The sequence below is a fragment of the Eurosta solidaginis genome, chromosome 3 (assembly GCF_040869045.1).
Source record: "Eurosta solidaginis isolate ZX-2024a chromosome 3, ASM4086904v1, whole genome shotgun sequence".
NCBI classification, from domain to species: Eukaryota; Metazoa; Arthropoda; class Insecta; order Diptera; family Tephritidae; genus Eurosta; species Eurosta solidaginis.
Window position 1 is genome coordinate 201,565,775 of NC_090321.1, and position 25,418 is coordinate 201,591,192.

The following is a 25,418-nucleotide window of genomic DNA, read 5'->3' on the forward strand; positions in this document are numbered from 1 at the left end:
AAGTAGCTGGTGCATTACATAGTCCAAAGGGCATTACTGTAAATTGCCAAAGACCATCTCCGACGCTGAAGGCTGTTTTCTCTTTGTCTTCCTCCTTTACCTCCACTTGCCAGTAGCCGCTTTTCAAGTCCAGTGTGGAAAACCATTTCGTACCAGAGAGCGAGTCCAGAGTGTCGTCAATTCTTGGCAATGGGTAGCTATCCTTTTTCGTAACGTCATTCAACTTCCGGTAGTCCACGCAAAACCTCATTTTTCCATCCTTCTTCTTTACAAGTACTACCGGTGAGCTCCAGGGACTAGCTGATGGTTCGATGACGCCGCTGTCGCTCATTTCTTGTATAATTTGACTCACAACTTGCCGCTTCGCTAGTGGAACACTACGTGGAGCTTGACGGATCGGCCTCGCATCTCCAGTGTCAATTTGATGTTTCACAACGTTGGTGCGGCCTGGTTTAGAACCATCCTGGTCAAATATGTTCGCGTACTTTAGGAGCAGTTGTTTTGCCTTACTCTGATATGCTTCCTCTAGCCCCTGCGTCCATGCCGTGATGTCATTTGAAAGATTAGTATTACTAGCTGAAACGTGTTCCTGGAGCTGTTCACAGTTAATAACTACTTCAGCCTCTTGGCATCTTCCCAAAATAGCTCCTTTAGTCAGTTTGAGTGGTGAATTGAACTCATTGAGTACTCTTACTGGAACACGTCCATCTTGTTTTGTCATAGCCAGGGTTTTTCCTACAAGTATGTTCAGTGCTGATTTGTTTGCTGCTTCGACAACCCACAATTTGTTTGTCCCACAATCTCCATCAACCTTTGCCCAGATGAGTGCTTCGGATTTTGGTGGTATTCGCTGACTCTCTTCCACCAGCACTCGTTTACTGCTGTAGCCTCTCTCGTAGCCGAAATTAAGTGGTACATCCATGTTCTTATATCGCATCGTCTTGCTTTGCATGTCGATCTTGATGCCCTGGTCGATTAAGAAGTCCACTCCAATTATGATTTCATCAACAATCTCTGCCACTATAAAATTGTGTACTACCGTGACGTTCCCAATTGCGACTTCACATGATACTTCTCCTAGACCCGTGCTGTCTTCTCCAGTGGCTGTACGCAATCTTGCTCCATGCAATGGTGTTATCTTCTTGTTGACTAAATCCGCTCGAATGATGGAATGAGATGCACCCGTATCTACAGTCAGTAAACGTTCCTTTCCATCCACATGTCCTCCGACAGTAAGATTGTTTGACCTTCTTCCAATTTGTGAGATAGAGATTATGGGGCATTCAATTGAGGGAACCAGCTGTCGCCCCTTGCGGCTGACTCGCTTTAGTTTAACGATTGAGTGGACTTGGAGATTTGCTCATCTCCTTCAGCTCTGCGTTTACGGCCACCCACATTGTTGGAGCTATTGGGACCGGTGCTGCAATGTCGTGCAATATGACCTGGGTTGTCGCACTTGAAACATTTAATAACTCCGGCATTTTTCTGTTGTGATCCCTTCAGTGCTTCCAAATTGTGTCTACCCATTCTGACCTTTCTACTTCTACACGATGAGCCTTATATGCTGGTTTACTTAATAGGGAGGCAGTTTCCTGAGTCAATGCATGTGATACCGTTTCAGTAAATGTCAGTTTTGGGTTCGCGTATGTAGCTCGCTTCGTTTCCACGTCTCGTATGCCATTTATAAAACTCTGGATTTTTACCCTCTCGGTGTATTCCACGGGTGCGTCCGCATTTGCGAGATGAGCCAACCTTTCAACATCTGAAGCAAACTCCTGCAATGTCTCATTTGCTTTTTGGTAGCGGTTTTGCAACTCAATTTGGAATATCTGTTTTCTATGCTCGCTTCCATAACGTCGTTCTACAGCAGCCATCAATGCGTCATAACTGTTCCGTTCGTACTCTGGAATAGTCTGTAAGATTTCGGCAGCTGGTCCTTTCAATGCTACGAAGAGCGCGGCAACTTTATCTTCCACATTCCAGTTGTTCACTGCTGCGGTCTTCTCAAACTGTAGCTTAAAGACCTGAAAAGGAACAGAACCGTCAAAGGATGGTGTTTTTACCTTTGGATTACTCGCTGAAACTGCTGGACGATTTAATTGTAACTGCTCCATACGACCCTTCAAATCATCGATTTCTGCCTGAAATTGAGCGATTTTTGCATCCTGCGCTTCCAGCTTTGATGTTACCCTTGCTTCCTGTGCTTCTAACTGTGAAGACATTTGTGCCACCTGTAATGATAAGCGCTCTTCTTGTTCTTCCATCTTTGATGTTATGCGTGTCTCCTGCGATTCCAGTTGGGATGCCATATATGTCTTCTGTTCTTCCAATTGCGTTTCCATCTTGGATGTTATACGGGTTTCCTGCGACTCCAGTTGTGAAGAAATTTGTGTCGACATTTCTGAAATACGTGTTTCTTGTGCTTCAATCTTCGATGTTATTCGTGTCTCTTGGGATTCCATCTGTGATGACATATACGTTTTCTGTTCTTCTAGTTGAGATGGCAGTTGAGATGTTATATCTGTCTTTTGCGATTCCAGTTGAGAAGCCACTGTCGATGTTTGAGCAGATATTGCAGCCAAAATCATGTTCAAGTCTGTGCTGGTAACCGTCTGCGATGTTTCGTTTTTCTCTTCAATTTTTGTTGTCTCCTCGCCATCAAGGTGAAAGACATACTCTTCCACATCAATTCCTTCTGCTTCCATTTCCTCTCGTAGCCGTGCCTGAAGTTCAAGTTTAACGCCGCTTGTATTCAATCCACGGGTCTCCAACTCCTTTAGTTGCTGGATCTTCAATTCACCGAACTTTGCCATGTCCTTGTTGTCCTTTGGAATTTATTCAACAATTCCTCTTCTGACACCAATTGTAACGAATTTGCTTGTAAATCCTCTTATTTGCAATCCTCTGCTAAGTTCGAATCACTAAATTGTTGAATAAATAACTCCAATTTGTAATAATGTAAAATGGCCTTTATTAAAGTACTTCACAATAACAAACTGTGCAACGAATAGCTTGCTTAATAACCACACTGATTGATAGCTCAATGAAACTCTACTATTCAAAATAACACTGCTATTGCTCGCTAGATATCGCCTTAATCAAACTGCTTGACAACTCAAATCAAACTGAATTCCTTCTTACTCGCTTGCCCCGCTTTTATAGTTTACGCTGCATACTTCTAGGCTCTTCGATTTCCAGAACTTACTAGTTGTTTCGGCTACAAAATCGCCAGCCACAACTACGTGCACAAATTATTGCTCTCTCTTGTGACAACTCAGATAAGATATATGCACGTGTTTGTGCATTGCCGCTCCGCTGCTCGTATACGTACATATGTGTAGACGCAATTATTTATTCGTTTATGTAGATACATAAAGATTGAATTATTGATGTGAATGTTTGTAGTTTGCGCACATAGGCATATAAGTAAATGCATCTGTGTGTGACATCTCTCTGGGCTGCCTTATATATGTATGTGTATACTTGATTTAATTATTAACGTAAATACTGCTTGGCATGGCCTTAGCATCGCCTTAGTGATGGGATAATTTAGTGGTGCTAATATCCGTGACATTATTGTATCATTTTATATGATTATTTTATATTAATTTATTAATTTTTTTTTAATTTTATTTTTGATTTATTTTCACTATTTAATTCACATGCACATGGGTTTAGAAAAAAGGGCTTCACTGGACTCACCTATTAAGCTGCTGGACAGGGTACGGGATATTGGTTCCTTATCTTGGGCCGCTACTTGTAGGCCCGTTAACACGGCAAACGGGAAAAGAAAAAAACCAAACAAAAAAACCTTTGGCACTTTAAAATAAATTTTACTAAACACTTTCGTTTATGTTCAAGTCACTTTGGATATTGAAAGAAGCCGTTTGCTCATTTCGTAAGCAATCCCCACAAGCTGAAAGTCTCCCGTTTCCCTCACGAAGGACCCAACACACACAATCTCACATTGGCGGGATACGGTATCTACAAATTTACACGAACTATCTCCACATATACTAACAGATACATGTTCGTACATCTCTATACATGTGTTTGCTTTCTACCAGTTACTAGCAAAGGTATACATAGCTCTGTTGGCGTAAGCACACAGATACCTACGTAGATGTTCGAATATGATTAACCCTGCATTAACCAACAGGCTGCCGCTACAGGCTCGCATCCGCCGATGTTGCTTGCGTAAAAAAAACTCAAAGTCTGTAATCCCTTTCCCTTGATGCGCCTAACGTGTGGCCTCGTCCCACGACCTAAAGCCGGGCTATCCCCTCTCTCGAGCAACGTTAAGTGCTCCTTTCCGGTGTTCAATTTGGAAGTCGAAGGCCTGCAATTTTAAACTCCACCGCGCGAGTCTTCCAGACAGATCTTTCTGGTTCATCAACCATTTCAGACTCGCGTGATCAGTTATAATTGTGAACGGCAAACCTTCAACGTACGGCCTAAATCTTTTTACGCTTATCACCGCCGCGTAACACTCCAGCTCGGTAATGCTATAATTTCGCTGGGCTTTATTTAGTTTGGCGGAAATGTAAGCTATCGGTCGTTCGTTGTTCTCGTCGTCTAACTGAAAGAGTACCCCGCCCACTCCGTCTGTAGAAGCATCGCACTAGATGTAAAAACGTCCGTCGAAATCAGGGTGTACCAGTACGGGAGCAGAAATAAGGCTCTGCTTTAGCCGCTCGAACGACTTCCTCGCTTCGTCTGTCGTCGTAAATTTCTTGATTTTATCTTTAGTGAGACAGTCGTGCAGCGGCGCTGCAATGGTCGCGTAGTCTTGGATAAAACGACGGTACAAGCCTGACATCCCTAGAAACCGTCGGAGCTGCTTTGGTGTTTTCGGTTCGGGGAAATCCCTCACAGCAGCAGCCTTGTTCGCATCGGTACGGATGCATCCATCGCCCACTACATAGCCTAGGTATCTAACTTCTTTAAAACAAAATTTACTCTTTTCCACGTTAATGGTAAGGTTAGCCTCACGTAAACAGCTAGCGACCTTTTCCAACAAACATAAATGGGACGAAAAATCTACGGAGCATACCAACAAATCATCCAAATACACAAACACGGAATCACGTAAAGAAGCGGGTATAACCTTGTCCATGAGTCTACACATTCTTTGCGCTGCGTTACACAGTCCAAACGGCATGACTGTGTATTGGTATAGGGGACGCCCTGGCAATGTAAAAGCTGTCTTTTCTCTAGATTTCTTTTCGAGCGGTATTTGCCAAAAGGCATCCTTTAGGTCGATGGCCGAAATAAACCTAGTGTTTTGAAGCCGGCTGAGAATCCCGTCAATGTTCGGAAGTGGATAAGCGTCCTTTATAGTCCGCTCATTGATCTTCCTCGCGTCGAGGCAAAGACGCTTCTTTTCACCTTTTATCACCAGCGATACGGGAGAGCTCCAGCTACTATTGCCCTCCTCAATCACCCCTAGACTCAGCATCCTGTCTAGTTCTTCAAAGACAAGTTTTTGAATCGCTGGTGATATTGGATAGTGCCTCTGTTTGACTGGGAGATTCTCATCCAAAACTTCGATTACATGTTCTTCTACGTTGGTTTTCCCTAAACCCAAAACAGCAAATGATGGGAACTGCGCCTTGATCCCTTCTCAAGCCACAGTTTGCTCTCTCGTAAGGACATGCTGCACGGCATCAAAAGCTAAATCGCCCTCGGCGGGTACAAGTTCTGCCACGGCAGTGTGGGTTGAACGCGTGCTAACCCCCCGACTAACAACATTTAGATCGAAAGCCTGCTAAAAGTCTACCCCTAAATAAACCTCTTGCTGGAGGCCTGGCACGATAAGGAACTCAAGGTCCTTATACACTCCATCCCAAAAGACAGACAGAGTGATAGCACCAACCACCGGCGTTTCGCCGCCATTCGCTGTACGTATATTGTGATTATTTAATGGGATGATGCTACCCTCGATGCCTTCTATCACCTTTTCATAATTTTTCCCTAGGCAACTCGCGCCAGCACCTGAATCCAGCAAGGCTAAGACATCCCTGTCACCGATCTTCGTTTGAGCGAAGAAACGGTTGTCGCCCTTCAACGTGACAATTGTTGAAACTATTTTATTAAAAATTCTTTTCATGATCTTTCTTTTTTCTCTCATTTTCTTTATTTTATTGTAATTCCTGTTTGTTTTCCTTGCTAACATTTCCTCACAAAAAATTCGGTGTCTAGCGGCCTCATAATCCAACTTTCGTTGATGTAGACTTTTTGGCTCGACTTTCGATACCCCCGCATTTTCATTAGACAAACTACTATCAACCTTTTTTAAAATTTGGTAGCTGGGTTGGTCTCCGGGCAGTCTGTGCCCTGGCGAGAGCTCCCGGCAATCTCCGCCAGCTGGGAGTTTCCCTTACCCGCTTTGAATACACAAAAAGACATATCACCGCCACACGAAAAACATACCATGTTATGGAAGGACGACTTGCAATGATTCTCTTTCTTCAACTCGGACGGATTTTTAACAAAAAAGTCGACAGGCATACCACACGAAAAACATACCATGAGATGGAAAGGGGACGCACAAAAGGAATTGGTGGCGAGCTTGGGGTTACAAAAAGGCTTTATTTGAGACGCACTTCCGGGCATTGACTGTGTTTGTTGTTGGAATGCTGCCTTCGGTTTCACATGATTAGCGATCGCGTCTACGGGTTTCCGGTTAATCCCCTCATCCCCAGGTGTCGCTTCGGGATATTCGAGTTCGTTGACCGGTTTAGCTCTGCTTCAGTTTTCTTTAATTAGCCGTTCCGCCCGCCTACATTCCGCCTTAAGCTCAGCCAGCGTTTCAATTTTAGATGCGAAGGTTAAGTTCGCAAGGTAGGGTTTCAGGTTTCCTCGGATTATTCCTACTAATTCTTTCTCCTTGATTTTTTTCCGCAGACTGAAAGTCAGGTTATGGACCTCACCGTAGAAGTCGTCGAACCCTTCCTGTGGCTGTTGTTTGCGCTCCATAATTTCCCGTATTATCTCGTAATCGGACTCTGCTGTCTTGAAGTGGGCCAGAAGTTCTGCTTTAAGCTCTAAATACCCAAAATCGGGTTCGTCCGCATGATCTTCTAGAACTTGCCAGTACCACTTCAAGGCAGAGCCCGTTACGAGACAATGGAAGTCGGTGAAGAGCTGGAAGTGAGAGATATTGTGCTGCTGCCTCAACTTCTCGATTCTGAAAATGAAGCTCTCCACCGTAATTCCCTTGCTTGTACCATCAAACTTAACATGCCACTTGTCCAGGTCCAACTTCTGCCATCTCGGTGGGTCCTGGGTGTTCCTTTCGGTACCTGAAACCCCCCCCCCCCCCCCCCCCCTGCTGCATCTACATTGACACGCTGGTTGGCTGATTCATTCCTAACATTCCTCGTCTCTGGAGTAGATGCCCGCTGGGACTGGTGCCCTAACGCCTGTGTCGATGTCTCCATGTCAGCTACGCGTGTGCTGAGGTTCGAAACATTATCTCGGATGTGGCGGACCTCGTTCATGTACTGCACCATAAGCTCGTTCTGTTGTGCCATCATTTGCATCATGTTGCTTAGTTGATCGATGTTGGCAGCTGTCGTACTGGCTTGGCTACTCCGAGGTTCCGAACCCCCAGCACCCGCGTTCACTGGTGGCTCCCTTCGCGTAGGGATTGCTCCTCCAGCTGCACCTGCAGGTGCACCCCCAACGGCACCAGACTCCTCCGTATCTAACATTTCAAAAAGTTGGTCGATTTTCCTCGAAAAATTCAGACTACTATCCCCCTCGCTAAAATAAAAGCTAACAGAAACTCGAACCCTAGGCGGACGGACGATTTCTTCCCTTACCGTACCGAATACCCGCGAAGTGCACCTGTTAAAAAAGTCTGTTGGTAAAAAATCCACAGGATGGGGTATGCCCGTATCGATCTGCGTGAAGATGGAACCAACGACTTGATTCTGCAGTGCCCTGCTCACGCTCCTTGTCACCCTCTTATTCGCGTTGAATAATCCCAATCCACCAGCAACTCCTTCCGCTTCGTCACCCTTTTCCATACACGAAGGCAGACACTCAAGAAAACGGAAAACCTTCTCGAATTGCAGTGGGGTATTTGGACCACCAAATGTAGGTTTGCAAACAATAGGAAGATCTAACTTTAGAAGGATATAGCAAAATCAAGATTTTAAAACGAAAAACTCAAAAAAAACTGTAGGGAGCAATGATATTTCGCCGCCCTTTAATATTGTAACGATTTTACTTGCAAATCCTCCTATTTGCAATCCTCTGCTAAGTTCGAATCACTAAACTGTTGAATAAATAACTCCAATATTGAATAATGGAAAAATGGCCTTTATTAAAGTACTTCACAATAACACTTATACTTTGCTACTCGCTGGCTTAATAACCAAACTGACTGATAACTCAAATGAAACTCTACTATTGGCCGCCAGATCGCGTGCTTAATCAAACTGATTGATAGCTCAACTCAAACTGAATTACAGCGCCTCTACATCTGTTGCCTTTTATACCCTTTGGTTTCTTCGTTCGCATTTTTCCAGAATGTACTAGCATTGTCCATGAGCTCTCAAACTTCTCAGCTATAACTAAAATTGCACAATTTTATACATCTTTTAGGCGCTTCCAGAATCTACTAGTCCAGTAGCTCTCAAACTTCTCAGATATATGCATGTGTTTGCGCATTGACTCTCCGCTGCTCGTATTCGTACATGGTACATATGTGTAGACGCAATTATTTATTCGTTTATGTAGATACATAAAGATTGAATTATTGATGTGTATGTTTGTAGTTTACAGTCTCTCGCGCGCACATAGACGTATAAGTAAATGCATCTGTGTATGACATCTCTCTGGGCTGCCTTATATATGTATGTGTATTCTTGATTTGATTATTAACGTAAATACTGCTTGGCATGGCCTTAGCATCGCCTTAGTGATGGGATAACTTAGTGATGCTAATATCCGTGACAATATTTACTTCAAATATAGACAAAAAAAACTAAAAATGAAAAGATATAATCCAATAATTCAATAGTTTGTGGTTTAAACCACAAAATAAGAGAAGTGCTCAGCAAAAAAAAATACGTAAGGAAGGTATAAAGACTGCAATTTCAAAATCCAAAAAAATAAAACATAAATAAAAACTAAAATGCAATTCAACAAAGAGACTTCGAAATAAAATGTATTTTCAAATTGAATAATGTTGAATCCAGTAAGTAGATTGGAAATTTCAATTTCAACAAATATTTAACCGGAAATATAATATTTCAAAATGCCGCTATCAAATATCAAAATAAAATTTGCAATGCAAAAAAATAAAAAAAGTTCAATAATAAATATATATATATATGTATGTATAGTAAAATATCCGAAAATTTAAAAAAAGCTCAAATCAAAAAAATTGTATTCGCATCAATTAAAGAGTATATAAAAACAAATAAAAATACTGTTTTCAATAAAGAAAAATATACAGACCAGTAAAAATTGCAATGACAAAAAAAACAAATTCAAATTCAAAAATTTTAGATCTCAAAAGCATATATTTTAAAAATAATAGAAGTAAATAAAATATGGCTAAAGACGGAATCGAAGATCCAACTTCCTAAAAAAACGAACCTTCAATTCAAAAATATATAAAACAATGGCAGTAACAGCCGATAAAAAAAATCGGGATTTTATAGGTTTATATGTATTCAAGCTTATAAATATGTATATAAATTTATAATGCAAATGGATATATATGTGTATCTGAGAGAATTCAATAAGCACTTATATACGTGTATTTATCCAGATATATGTATGTATATATATATGGATATATATGTTTGTAAGTAGGTAAAAAGTATTAAAAGAGATGTTATGTTATTGTTGTTGTTGCAAAAAAAGTTATCAATTGATTTGACATTTGGTGTGTGTTGGTGTTGCACCTCGGCAAGGTCATAGTGGATGCAATCCGTCCGTCTGTAATCTGTCAAAGTCCAGGTCAACTGAATTCTTGTCGTCACTCCGTCCATTCAGCGTGGCACATCAGGCCTCGAAGGCATAGCCTAAAGCTTGGCTGCCACACTGCCGCAAACAGCTTTGGTACAGGCACGCTGTAAACCTCATGTATAAACAGTGCTGGACTGCTTGCACAGTAGCTTAAACAGCGGCCTACCCTCGAAACGTCTCCCTACTATCATACTTGCTTTACCGCAGGATCCCACTTATACAAGCGTTGCAGCTTATATAAGGAACTCCTACGGTCGGCTAAGTATCCCCCCTCGTATTTGTTACAGTGGCACTAATCACATCGAACGTGTCCAAGTGATGTTGCCACTATAACGGTCATCTGTCCAGCCGAAGAAAGAAGATTGTTAAAGAAAGTGACAGAGAAATCAAACTAATTTTTAAAAATTGAATGAAGCAAACAAAAAAAAATAAGGAAACTGAGAAATGGGCTATTGATGTTAAAATTAGTAAGTAAAAAAAAGTAAGTAAATAAAATTGCAAATCGACAGACATTTGGGAAAAATAAAAATAAAAAAACTGGGCTATTCGTTGGGCGCCATTGTTATAAAACTGACTGTTGGGGTAAGGCGGAGGTGGCATTTTGCATGCTGGCAAGCCCCTGCTAGCTCGTCGGGCGGGGTGAGTTTTTGCTCACTCGCCTTACCTACAGTTATACAAACAAAAAAAAAGGTTCATGCCTGAAATCTACGAAAAGAAAAGGAAAGCTGGAAGAAAAGGTCTGTCCGTGTCAGGTGGAGTCATCCCTCCCCTTCTGCGTAAAACCTTGACGCAGCCTTGGGCGTTGCACTGACTCCGAAACTTTAGCAACGCCCCCTTAGCCTGACATGTGTCCGTCCGTCAATGTCCCATGTCCCTAATCTGTCTAGTCTGTCACGGTAACCTCACATCTACGTCTCCTCTAATACACCCGTGCAACACCCACACCAAATTGATGCCTAATTAACCTGACATTTTTGAAATGACTTCAACCCATAAAATAAGGTGTAAAAAAAAAAATAACTGGTAGATCAATAAGGTTTATTTAACAAAACGAAATTAATTGGCAATAAAGTAAAAAAAGAGAAAGGTGGAAATCCAATCGAAAAATATATTAAAAAAAGGTATTTACAATCCACAAAAAAAAATAACTATTTTATCAATGGAATTTATTTCTAATACTTAATTCAATTTCAACAAATTTAATCCAATTAATTCAAATAATTGGTAAAAAGGAAAATAATTAGACTAGGCCAATTTATATATATATATATATACGTATATAGATTAGTATATGTATGTACTTATATACCGCTTCATACTTTTATAAATGAAAAAAAACTTCAGGATGAAAATATGAAAAAAAGCCAAAACGATCAAAATACAGAGGGTAAGATAATAAAAATCCAAGGGTAAATGATTAATAAGAAAAAAGGGAACTTTTAAAGTCACGGTTCGCGAGGACCAGAAAAAAAAATTGTCAAAGCACCAAAATCAAAAGTCGGATTTATCGTACCGCCACTGTTATGCATACGCTCAATTGTATGGTATATATATATGTTTATGTATATACATAGTTTAAGAAAACATTATCATAACTTAATAACTAGCACTCACCGATCTATCCAGCAACGAAGGCGCCTGCGTCGAAGAGAGAGGGGTTGGCTGAAAAGTTAAAAGTGCATACATAAACTGACATATACCTATGAGCGGATTCTATGTTGGAAATTTTTCCAACCTACCAACGATCGTGGGAGAGGAGATATTTTCGTTTTGACTTTATTCGGACATGCGGTCGCGGTCCGAATCGAAGTAAAATATTTCCTCCCTTTTCTTATGCAAAAAAAAAATGTTAATAACTAAATAAAAAGATAATCAAATAGAAAAAAATAAAAAAAAAGCTATGGATAAAAATCAAGATTGATATTGCAAAAGACGTGGCTAGCGTGAACTTTGTGAAGATAAAAAAAAACTCTATTGACCTGACGGAATTTAAGTACAAAAGCAAAAAAAAAACCAAGAAAGAAAGGAAAACAAAAAAAAAAAAATGGTCAAAAGCGAATATGCGAAAAAGAATTATGTGATAGAAGGAAAAAAGGTAGGAAATTAAAAGAGAGTCAAGTGGTTTTGGTCAAAATAAAAACAAAAAAATAAAAACGCCATTACCTACAAAAAGGAAAAATAGCCGAATTGGGGCTTGGTGACATACATATATGTGTCTATATACACATATATTCACATATGTACTTAAAATTTAACAAGAATTTTACGAAATTGAAAGTGAGATATTAATATTAGGGTGCAAAAAAAGATAAAAAAATTAAAAATTAAATATGAAACCAAACAAAAATTATTAAACTAAATTACTCTACGGCTAACTCAATAGTATTCAATAGAACAGACTAATAAAAAAAAAACGCAATTCAAACCAAAAAAAAAATGCCCACAAAAAAATAGATAAGTACTCCTCGAGACTTGCTCCTCCCCTCTTCGATATTCTCCTCTGCTGCAATAAATGTATCATCCAAAATCCTCCTTGGTGCCGGGACAGGCGCGAATGGAGGCTCTACCTGTCTCTTCGTGATTTCCGGCACCGTGCTGATGTTTCTTCTTCTTCCTCTCACTTAATATTAGTCTGTTAAGTTGTGTCTTTGTGCTGATATGCACTTCAACCTGGCTTCCTAATCAGAGGGGAAACAAAATAACTTAGGGACCACAATATAAAGGACTCAGAAAAAAAATTAAGGGATGCATGTGTACTAACTTATCATTTTATTCAAATATTATTTTTATTTTATGTATTTAATTTCACTTTATTTTTACTTCATTTAATTAAAATTTTTTGTTATTTTTTTTATTTTATTTTCATTTTAATTTAATTTAATTTTATTTTATTTTAATTTTATTTTATCTTATTTTATTTTATTTTTAATTTTATGTTATTTTATTTTAATTTTATTTAAACTTTATTTTAATTTTATTAAAATTTTATTTTAACTGTATTTTATTTTCATTTTACGGAAATTATTTTAAATATTACTTAATATGCACATTATCATTAGAAATTTGGTATTTTATTATTATTTCGCAGTTTTATTTTATTGTATCATTTTATACATATGATTATTTTATATTAATTTATTAATTTTTTTTTAATTTTATTTTTGATTTATTTTCACTATTTAATTCACATGCACAGGGGTTTAGAAAAAAGGGCTTCACTGGACTCACCTATTAAGCTGCTGGACAGGGTACGGGATATTGGTTCCTTATCTTGGGCCGCTACTTGTAGGCCCGTTAACACGGCAAACGGGAAAAGAAAAAAACCAAACAAAAAAACTTTTGGCACTTTAAAATAAATTTTACTAAACACTTTCGTTTATGTTCAAGTCACTTTGGATATTGAAAGAAGCCGTTTGCTCATTTCGTAAGCAATCCCCACAAGCTGAAAGTTTCCCGTTTTCCTTTTTCACTCAAAGACGAAGGACCCAACACACACAATCTCACATTGGCGGGATACGGTATCTACAAATTTACACGAACTATCTCCACATATACTAACAGATACATATTCGTACATCTCTATACATGTGTTTGCTTTCTACCAGTTACTAACACATGTATACATAGCTCTGTTGGCGTAAGCACACAGATCCCTACGTAGATGTTCGAATATGATTAACCCTGCATTAACCAACAGGCTGCCGCTACAGAGATCAGGGCGATAGATGTTTATTTCATTACAAAGCTCATCAATGGATGGGTCGGGACCTGCAGCCATTATCATGCAGTCATCGGCGTAGGATACAATATTAAGTACTACTGGTGGCGAAGGGAGTTTCGATATGTAGAAGTTAAATAGAAGCGGGGATAGAACACCACCCTGTGGTATCGTTTTCCAAGAAACTGAGAACTACTTTGAGCAGCCAGTTCAATACAACAATGGATATGATTTTGATATATGGAAAGTCTATTTTATATCTATCTCGATTCCTTTATACCAGTACTTTCGAAAGGAATTGCAAATGTAATTGAAAATTTTCCAATTACATTACAAGGAATTAATAATTCCCCATTCCTCAAAGTAATTGCAAAAGTAACTGAAAAATTCTTGGTGCAAAAATATTTTTGTGATTCAAGCGGTGATTTTATGAGGCCATAGTAACCTTTCGGACCATAAGAGAAAACTTTTGTATAACACAAGCACTGTTTTCTTTGATTGGCAATGCAATCAGGGATGCACCTTAACGTTAAGCTAATCGTTTATCAAAAAATTTCCACCGTTTCCGTTGAAACACTTCGAAATATTATCGATAAAGAAATTATCAAGATAAACTGTATCTCGTTTTTAACCGAAACGAAAAGCTTTCGTTAACGTTAAAAACGTTAACAAAAACGTGATACTTTATGTTTGAATTGTGCTGGCAATGCTATAGCCATGGTGAAGCCGTAAGGTGGTAACAGCGAGCGGACATACACGCAAACTCCATGTACTTTGTTTGTGTAATTCGTTGGTGGTAATGTCAAAAATACTCTGAGATATGTTCGTACTGTCAAAATTCATGAGAAAAGTTGCAATCAGCTTGGCTAATGCTTTCACCTTAATGACTCCGTCATCAATCAGCTTTGCCAGCATAGTTTGAAATTAATAATCAACATAAACGATTTGATTTCGTATTGATCATGGCGGAACGATACAAGGTGGCAGCATGGTGACATACCTACATACATAAATAAGAATTCCATGTACTTTGTTTTTGTAAATTCGATGGACAAATGTCAAAATCGTACTGCGCCGGAAGTTGATGTATCAAATCAAATAAAAAAAGGTTAGGTTAGGTTTAGTGTGACTGAATGTCACCTTAAGATCTTTGGATGACTGACAGTCGGTAGTGTAACATCATCGACGTGAACGTCCAATATTCCACGACATAAACAGAATGGCCGTGGGTTTAGTCGGCTAGTTCGGATAATTTGCCCGTCCATCTTTTTATACAAATAGGAAATGGTGAACCTTCAATAGATTGGAGTAGAGTGCCGTGGTTGACTGTGTCAAAAGCTTTTGACAGCGCTGGTATTGCTATGCATTTTGCGGAAGGCATGCGGAGTGGAAAGGCGAAAATTCGGAGTAAACTGAGGAAGCAGGAAGGTTTCCGCTGTCTTCGCCACTGGCGAAATGAGTAATACCAGTCGTTATAACTCATCTTCGTAAGCCGGTTTCCCAGGCTTGAAAACGTGCGTCAGGTAACTTACTTCTTCAGCGCTAAGGTGTATTGACATTGGGCCTATCGATTAAGAGGGTTTGATTTTTTTCATGGCTTCGTCAACCTCTGTGGGGGTCATGATAAAGTGTCACACGAGTTTCTCAAATAATAAGCTGGTCAAGGAATTACCCGCGTACCAAATGTCAAGGAAATCGCACCATAAATTAATTTTGTTTAGAATATGTCGGCCCTTGGTTTATTTCCCGGAAAAATAAGAACGAAAGCGGAGCAAGCTGTGATCCACAATTCCCCTGGAACATACACAAAAATATTCATTAAAATCGGTCCAGTTTTTTAGGAGTTCAGTTCAGTCAAACACGTGCATATGATATACATATACATTGTAACGAAGGTATGATAGGAACTATGGAGATACCATTACCGACAAACTCAAAAATTTTGCATAACGCCTTATTGCCAAAAACGTGGGAGATGATTAACTGTGTAACATAGTCCTTGGCCCTGGTACAAGGACAAACCTCGAATTGTGAGGAGGTGGAAATGTAAATATCCCGACTTAAAAACAATAAGGTACAGAAGAATATCTAGTGCATCTAGTGCCGCTATACCTTAATTACAATTCAGTTCAAACGCTTCTGAGGTTTTATGACAAAAAAGTTTTTCGGAACATTCATGGGGTTAACGTTATGCCAGCTGAATGTATCAAAGAAAATTAAAATGTGTGCTGTTTTCCTATATGAACCGCCCTTTTATAGTGGAGGAAAGGAAAGAAAATGTCCTTACTTAGCTGGGAACTTCAAGAGGATAATGATTTGATATTCATGTTTGTATTGAACTGGTTGCTTTTTATATAATTATATTTTTATTTATTTATATATTTATTTAATTATATTTATCCTCTCTGATGTCGCTTCTAACAACCTGATAAAAATTTTGCTTTACGCTGTGATGTAAATTTCCATCAGTCATATCTGTGAATTGATGCTTCAAATGACTGATAGCCGTCTAGCAGGGGTGTTTCAACCTCCGTTTTTAGAGGCCGAAATTAAAAATTTAATTTCTGTCGAAAGATATTTACAAAAACCATAAAATGACCGCGAGAGGGTTCGAAATATGGGGACCGATCCATAGTTTTTTTTTTTTCACAGAACATCTTTCTCCGTTGGCGGCCTTCGGCCGCTATTTAATAAAATAACCGTGAGTGGGTACAGAGCTGGGTACATTCAATTCCATTACATTCCTCAGTAATTGGAAAAAGTAATCAATTCCTTTCCTCCACAGAAAACCAATTGATTAAATTTCAATTCCTCAAAAAAATACCAAATGTAATTTCGTTTTTTTGAGGCTGGATTACAAAAATTTCTTTGTAATTGAAAAAAAAACAAGTAAAGGTGTCTAAGTTCGGGTGTAACCGAACATTATATACTCAGCGTGAGCTTCAATTGTACATTTCATTTCAGATAAATTACTTCTCTACATAACACGTGGCACCGCCTGTTTAAAACAAAATGGCTCCCCATTTCCTCTTAAAATAAAACTTGATAAGTGAAATATCATTGATTCAAAACTCTTTTTTCCAAAGTTTTTTTTTTTGCTTAGTTATAGCTTATTATTATAGTCCACGACCCTTTTAGACTTGTTTTATATCTAAGTTGCCGTGGTCTTTAACCGATCCCTTCCAATTTTTCTAGAAATATTTCCTGCTGTAGGGAAAATTTGTGTACCCCATTTTATTACGATCCGCTAATTTTTCTTCGAGTTATGGCTCCCGAAACATAGAAAATTGCTTAGTCATAAAAGGGGTGGCACCACGCCCATTTTTTTAAATTTGATGTTTTTCCTATTTATTGTTATAAATCCCCCTGGGTAAATGAAATAAATAACTTTGATATAAAGCTCTTTTTTGCAAAGATATAGCTTATTTTATTCGTCCACGACCCTTTTAAAAATCTTTTATATACAAGTGGGCGTGGTCCTTAACCGATTTCGTAAATTTTTCTTCAAAACATTTATAGTAAAATTTATATATATAAAAAGTGGGCGTGGTTATCATCTGATTTCGCTAATTTTCAATACCAATCTATTCTGGGTCCAGATAAGCTCGTGTACCAAATTTGATGAAGATATCTCAATATTCAATACTCAAGTTATCGTGCTAACGGACGGACATGGCTCAATCAAATTTTTTTTCGATACTGATGATTTTGATATATGGAAGTCTATATGATCCAATCAAAGTTAATATACTCTGTGTTCAAAGCACGCTGAGTATAAAAAATACTTTGCGCAATTGTAATTTCTTTCCCAGTACTTTCGAAAGGAAATGGAAATGTATACGAAATTTCTTTCAATTATATTACAAGTAATGGAAAAAGTACTTTCGAATTTCCCATTCCATTCCTCAAAGGAATTGCGATAAAAAACTACAAGTTAGTCTGTGTAAAAGAACTTACTCCGGTTGATGTGGTGACTTTTTGGGTCACACTTTTCATTTTTTTTATCAGATTTTTCTTGTGAGTGGTAACTGAAGGCATTTGGAAACAACAATGAATATCACATCATTATCCTCTTGAAGTGCCCAGCTAAGTAAGGGCATCTTCTTTCCTTTCGTCCGCTATAAAAGGGTGGCTGCTATAGGAAAAAAGCATACATTTTAATTGCCTTTGATACATTCAACTGGCATAACGTTAACCCCATGAATGTTCCGGAAAACTTGATATTTTGATAGCATCCATAGTAACCTCCTCTGAACCATATTGTAATAAACATTATTACAGCAGACAATGACAAAGTTTTGTCCTTTAAAACCTCAGAATCGTTTGAACTGAAGTGTAATTAAGGTACAGCGGCACTAGCTATTCTTACATTTCCACCTCCTCACAATTCGAGGTTTGTCCTTGTACCAGGGCCAAGGACTATGTTACACATTGTTCCTATCATACCTTCGTTACATTGTACATGTATATCATATGCACGTGTTTGACTGAACTGAACTCCTAAAAAACTGGACTGATTTTAATGAATATTTCTGTGTATGTTCAAGGGGAATTGTGGATGCTTTAGATTCACAGCTTGGTCCGCTTTCGTTCTTATTTTTCCGGGAAATAAATCAGGGACCGACATATTCTAAAAAAAATTAATTTATGGTGCGATTTCCTTGACGTTTGGTACGGGAGTACTTCCTTGGCCAGCTTATTATCATCACCCCCACAGAGGATGAAGATGCCATGAAAAAAGTCAAACCCTCTTAATCGATAGGCCCAATGCCAATACACCTTAGCGCTGAAGAAGTAAGCTACCTGACGCACGTTTTCAAGCCTGGGAAACCGGCTTACGAAGATGAGTTATAACGACCGGTATCACTCATTTCGCCAGTAGCGAAGACATCGGAAACATTCCTGCTTCCTCAGTTTACTCCGAATCTTCACCTAGCCACTCAGCATGGCTTCCGCAAAATGCATAGCACTACCAACGCCGTCGAAAGCTTTTGACACAGTCAGCCACGGCACTCTACTCCAATCTATAGAACGTTGACCCTTTCCTATTTGTATAAAAAGATGGACGGCAAATTATCTGAACCTAGCCGGCTAAACCCACGGCCACTCTGTTTATGACGTGGAATATTGGACGTTCACGTCGATGATGTTACGCTCCCGACTCTCAGTCATCCAAAGATCCAAAGATCTTAGGGATGACATTCAGTGACACTTTCACCTTCAAGGCGTATGCCATTGAAGTTGCATCTAAAGTACAAAGACGCCACAAAATCCTTAAGTTGCTTGCTGGCAGCACTTGGGAAAAAGATAAACGTTGCTAGCCACGTACAAAGCAATTGGCCGGCCGCTCAACAGCAAATCTAAACTACGATGATACAATCTTACCATACCCTTCCTCTTATATGACGAGGAGAAATGTGCCAATCATAGAAAACAGTGCTTGTGTTATACAAAGTTTTCTTATGGTCCAAAGAGTTACTATGACCTCATAAAATCACCGCTTGAATCGCAAAAATATTTTTACACCAAGAATTTTTAAGTTACTTTTGCAATTCTTTTGAGGAATGGGAAATTATTAATTACTTTTGGCATACCTTGTAATGTAATTTAAAAATTTTCAATTACATTTGCAATTCCTTTCGAAAGTACTGGGGCAGAAATTACAATTGAGCAAATTATTTATACCCAGCTGTACTTGTACACAGGGTATTAAAACTTTGATTGGATAACGGTTGGTTGTACAGGTATAAAAGAATTGAGATAGATACAGACTTCCATATATCAAAATCATCAGTATCGAAAAAAAATGTAATTGAGACATGTCCGTTCGTCCGTCAGTCTGTCCGTCCGTGCGTCTGTCCGTTAACAGGATAACTTGAGTAAATATTGAGATATCTTCACCAAATTTGGCGCACGAGCTTATCTGGACCCAGAATATATTAGTATTGAAAATGAGCGAAATCGGATGATAACCACGCCCACTTTTTATATATATAACATTTTGGAAAACACCTAGAATTTTGAAATTTGAACAAAAAATTTTAAAATGGGCGTGGCACGGCCCACTTGTGATAAAATCAATTTTACAAATATTATTAATCATAAAAAATCAAAAATCGTTAAACCTATCGTAACAAAATTCGGCAGAGGTTGCTTTTACTATAAGGAATGCTTTGAAGAAAAATTAACGAAATCGGTGAAGGACCAGGCCCACTTTTATATAAAAGATTTTTAAAAGGGTCGTGGACGAATAAAATAAGCTATATCTTTGCAAAAAAGAGCTTTATATTAATGGTATTTCATTTCCCAAGTGGATTTATAACAATAAATAGGAAACACTTCAAATTTTAAAAAATGGGCGTGACACCGCCACTTTCATGACTAAAGGGCCAGTTAAACTTCCTTAACCTCCATAACTACCTCCATTGTGATCGATTAATGGTGCCATAACCTTAAACAACTGACATTTTCATAAAAATGAGGAAAGCGCATAAAATTACAAACATATTCCACAAACAATAAGTTTCTTAGTCAAAACGTATCCAAAACAATAAATAATACAAATACAAAAAGTTAATAAATTGACCAACTCAAATATTATTTGGTTGGCTACGGTATAGTTATGACGTTAGCGTGGTATGGTATGGCACCATCATCGATTATATTGATTTCGATAAGGTTGGTTCGATCAGCTCTTTTATCTGGTTATGGATAAGTTACCATTAATTTGCGCTTAAGCAATTTTCTATAGGGGGACTCATGATAGCATATAAACTTATAAGGTGTAAAATTATATCCATTTACACACGCGGTTATATGAACGCACCTAGTAATACTCTTGATAAACTTGATTGTTTTTCAGCTGTATTATTTCCAAAAAAATTTTTTTGATTGTTATACAAATTAAAAAATACCAAGATTAAGTGAAAAATCAAAACTAAAACGCCTTTACTTGCTGATGTTGGATATTTTTGATGAAAATGCCGTCTGTAATGTCTGCAAGGTTGCATTCCTTTGAGTTTACCGCGTTTACACAATGAAATGTGCGCGTAAATTTATACAAATTGTGTAAATGATTTTTCATACAAAATTTGACAGCTCGTGCGTAAACTAGATAAATTTATACGTTTACACACTTTATAAGGCATTTATACGGTTACATGAGTCCCCCTTATGTTTCGGGAGCCATAACTCGAAGAAAAATTAGGTCAGAATATAACCATATGTATATGTATTATTGCGCAGCCTTGTAACACTATTAAGCACACAAAACAAACAACAACAGCATTTCAAGTGTACAGCTGGGTATGTAATGTTCGGTTTCACCCGAACTTAGACATCCTTTTTTTTTTTTCAATTACAAACAAAAAATTTTTTGTACTTGAGCCTCAAGCAAACGAAATTACTTTTGGTCATGATACACAAACGAAGGTAGTCACACTAACGCCCCGATTCTAGTGTGGTAACAACATTCTTCACCACGGTAACGAAATCATGTGGCAACTTTTACACCCTTTTGGTATTCTACCCGCGAAAGTAGCCGGATAATTTTTTACCCAAAAAAGTAGGTGGTTACATCGAAATAACCACACAACAGCTGTTGTTTAGAAAAAGACAAAACTGAAAAATAAAGATTTGTAAGCGCAAATATGTAAAGATAATAGTAAAAAAGTGTTGCCTCTTGCTATACATATTTGTTTACATTATGCACTTTCACAGAATAGATTACAATATACCTATGTAGAAACATATCATGCATAATATGCATATACACATCGTCCCGTTTCTTCGTTAACCTCGTATCTACAAGTGAGACATTTTCGGGGAAGCGAACACGGTTGCACACCATGTTTTCATTTGGGGCAAAAATTCATCGAAAAAAGGACCAAATTTTTGTATTATTTTGTTTTATTTTATTAGTATAAAATATAAAATTTTAGGATGTTTCCATATAAAATTTTGCTAAACATTGTGAAGATTTTCCTTTAATTCAAGCTGAACAAACAAATATATGTGCATGCAACCAAAAATGGCACTATATTTTGATATAGGATAAGTCTATGTCTTTCACCAACCAAACGTTGTGAACCTAGTTTTGGTCACAAAGTTCTTGGTTCTAGCATTATGTTGTTGATTGCAATGAAATAATTATCTCATTTTAAAATGTATAGTGCAGTTAGGTTTTAGTAAGAAATGGTTCAAAATTTGCGTTCTGGTGTTGCCGAAATATGTATTGTGCTATTTTTATAGATGCTTACTTTTTCCCTTAACGTTTAAACTTCATATCAGAGCCTAGATTCAGTAAGTGTGAGCTTTGATCCCAGGCCTCAGGCTAGCACCTACGGAAATAATTTTATACAAAACATTTCTTCCGAAATCAAATCTCTTTTGCATTTGCTTCCTTCTGTCTTCGAGTTAAAATATTTCTTGTGCCAAGATACTTAGGCGCATAATCATAGTCAAATAAAAATAGGTTTTAAATTTAGTTTCAGCTATTTTGACAGATAGCTCATAGAAAATTATGTCAAAAAGCTGCAACTATATTTAAAATCTATTTTATTTTGACTATGATTATGCGCCTTAGTTTTCAATTACCTTGCGTATCTTAACACCACAATAGTCCTGGAATTCCTTGAACTCATTGAGCTGGGTGAGAAAGATTTAAATATCAACGTGCCAAACGAGAAGTAATGTACAGAATTTCTTTGTATAAGTTTTGAAAGTGTTAGGCCCACGGCAGAGTGCTCGCTATAAGCTATGCTAGGCGAGAAGCAATTTTTATTTTTATATATTTTACATAGTGTTGTATAATCGATCGAAATATCTAGCCATTATTAATATTATTATAAAACAAGAGTTTTATTAGTCGGTTATTTCATTTAACGACAATGTATTTGCCAACACTTTTTAATGCCTGGCATAAATTATATCCTAGGTTAAATGTTATTGTGGTGGTGCATTTTATTCACTGAGCAATTTTTTATGGTGAGAGTTGCATTGAAGTAAATTCAAAATTATATGGGGCTAACGAAAGTCTGGCGAATTTTTGGGCAATATTGTGAATTTTTACCTGAGTGAAAAAGAAAGCAAAGTACCAATCGTGGCTACTGCCTAAAAAAGACAAAAATTGAAGAAAAGGGACGAGCGGACCAAATGGGGTTGGAAGGGACCATTTTTGGTCCAAATGGACCAAAGTGGCAACCGTGAAAGCGAAGAAAACTACCTTTCAAATTTCTCCACAGACACTGGTGAGTTTTTTGGTGATGACAGCATTACCACTTGGGCCAGAATCGCGGATAAAAGAACTGGTAACGATATTCGGTTACATAATATTCTGGGTACTATTTTACCGGTAACGCTCAGAATTGGGGCGTAAATGGAACTACCTCCATTTTTGTATCATGCTTTTGACATGAAATGTAATTAATGCCTTCGCTGTGGAGGAAAAGTTTGGGGATCAAAATGAAATGCGAGCAGAACTCCTTAGTGTGTGTGTGTATGTGTACAACAAATCTGGCAAAATTCAACTACCACATGAAAAGTTGAACCGATTTTTTTGCTTATATCTTTTGACAGAAGTCAAAATTTTCTTTTGATACCACTCTTGATTTTTAATAAAAATTAGGTCGTGCACTGTCTTGTAAAACGTTACCCCCAAGAATCCCAATTATTCAGACTTCGACTCAGTTAGTGATTGCTATCAACCTAACCCTTGTTTAGCAATCTTATCATTTTATACACTCCTTATCACCTAAGTCATAGGTTGTCGTTTCTGGCGTGTTCTTATATACATTCTTATTTTGCAATTGGACCTTGGTAGCTACAACTTAAATGAAGTTTGAATGTTACTTACATATAAATGTTTATATAATTGCCTTATCAACGATAAAAAAACCGTTTACTTGCAAAAACACTTTCTTACTTTACAGACCGCAAAGAATTGTTTACGATGGTAATTTTTTTTTTTTTTATTTGCTCAACATGTGTTGAGGGTGATTGGCGTCGACTAAACTGATAATGCCAGATCAAAATAATTAAATAGCATATGTGTGCAGTAAAAATATATAAAACAAAGCCACTTGGGCTGGGAGCTAAGTAGTATAAACAAGAACAAGTGAGGAAGTCTAGGTTCGGGTGAAACCGAACATTACATACCCAGCTGTACACTTTAAATGCTGTTGTTGTTTCTTTTGTGTGCTTAATAGTGTTACAAGGCTGAGCAATAATACATATTCATATGGCTCTATTCTGAGCTAATTTTCGTTTAAAAGAAGCAAAAAGGATACAGAGGCAACACCAATGACTTTGAGCGGGTAATAATGCAGTTTTCCTTCAGATATGGGGATTTCCCTACTGTTTGGTACAAAACTGTTTTTCGCTAAGATTTAACTTATTATTTTTGCCTACGACCCTTGTTAAAGTCATTTACATTAAAGTGGGCGTGGTCCTTAACCAATCTTATCCATTTTTACTAGAAATATTTTCTGCTATAAGCAATGTGTACCCAATTTTGTTATGATAAGTAAATTTTTCTTCTAGTTATGGCTCCCGAAACATAGAAAATTGTTTAGACAAAAAGTGGGCGGTGCCATAACCATTTTCAAAAATTTTAGTGTTTTCTAATTTAATGTTATAATTCAATTTAGAAAGTAAAATTCTATTGATACAAAGCTCTTTTTCGCTAAGATATAGCTTATTATTTTCGTCTCCGACCCTTTTAAAAATCTTTTACATAAAAGTGGAAGTGGTCTTTAACCGATCTCGTCCATTTTTTCTAGAAATATTTCCTGCTAAAGGGAAAGGGAAGGATCCGTCAATTTTTCTTCGAGTTTTTCCTATTTTTTGGTATAAATCCACTTGGGAAATTAAATACCAATGATATAGCTTATTTTATTCGTTCACGACCCTTTTAAAAATCTTTTATATAAAAGTGAGCGTGGTCCTTAAGCGATTTCGTTAATTTTTCTTCGAAGCATTCTTTATAGTAATGGCAACCTCTCTGCCGAATTTTGTTACGATAGGTTTATCGATTTTTGATTTATGATTAATAATATTTGTAAAATTGCTTTTATCACAAGTGGACGGTATTATTTACTAAATAATCAGGTTTTTTGTGTTTTCCAAAATGTTATATATATAAAAAGTGGGCGTGGTTATCATCCGATTTCCCTCATTTTCAATACCAATCTATTCAGGGTCCAGATAAGCTCGTGTAAAGGTGAAGGTATCTCAATATTTACTCAAGTTATTGTGTTAGCGGACAGACGGACGGACGGACATGGGTCAATCAAATTTTTTTCGATACTGATGATTTTGAAATATGGAAGCCTATATCTATCTCGATTCCTTTATACCTGTACAACCAACCGTTAACCAATCAAAGTTATAATACCCTGTGTACAAGTACAGCGGTTATAAAAATGTTTCCTCTAATTCATAAAAAAAGACGCTTAGCAATAGGTATTAAACAGTTTTTTAAATGAAAACTGAAAGTAATAAAAAAAGCTTTTAAAGTTCAATGTTGGCTTCTTTGATGAATTTTATTAATTCTGAAAATAATTTGAGGTCTTTTGTTTTGAGGAGACCTTTTAAATCATTATATATAGAAAAAACTGTAAACGTAGTTGTAAGATTATCAAATTGTTTCCAATTAAAAACTAAGTGATTGATCTTTTCTTGTGTTCCACATATCTCACATAGGTATATCTGAGGA

At 37.5% G+C, this 25,418-nt stretch overlaps 1 protein-coding gene across 5 annotated transcripts in view; it reads right to left on the bottom strand.

The window, feature by feature from the left end:
- Pgm2a (phosphoglucomutase 2) overlaps nt 1–23,701 on the bottom strand; it is a 36,793-nt gene extending 13,092 nt beyond the window's left edge. For 3 of the 5 annotated variants that reach the window (XM_067774698.1, XM_067774697.1, XM_067774695.1), the window contains exons 1-2: nt 23,559–23,696; nt 11,602–11,649 (exon numbers count right to left, since the gene is read on the bottom strand). The gene's annotated coding sequence lies outside the window, so the exon portion shown is untranslated. Of the gene's footprint in view, nt 1–11,601; nt 11,650–23,558 lie in introns of all 5 variants that reach the window. The other 2 variants (XM_067774696.1, XM_067774694.1) reach the window with 2 other exon arrangements.
- Between the last annotated feature and the right edge of the window lie 1,717 nt (nt 23,702–25,418).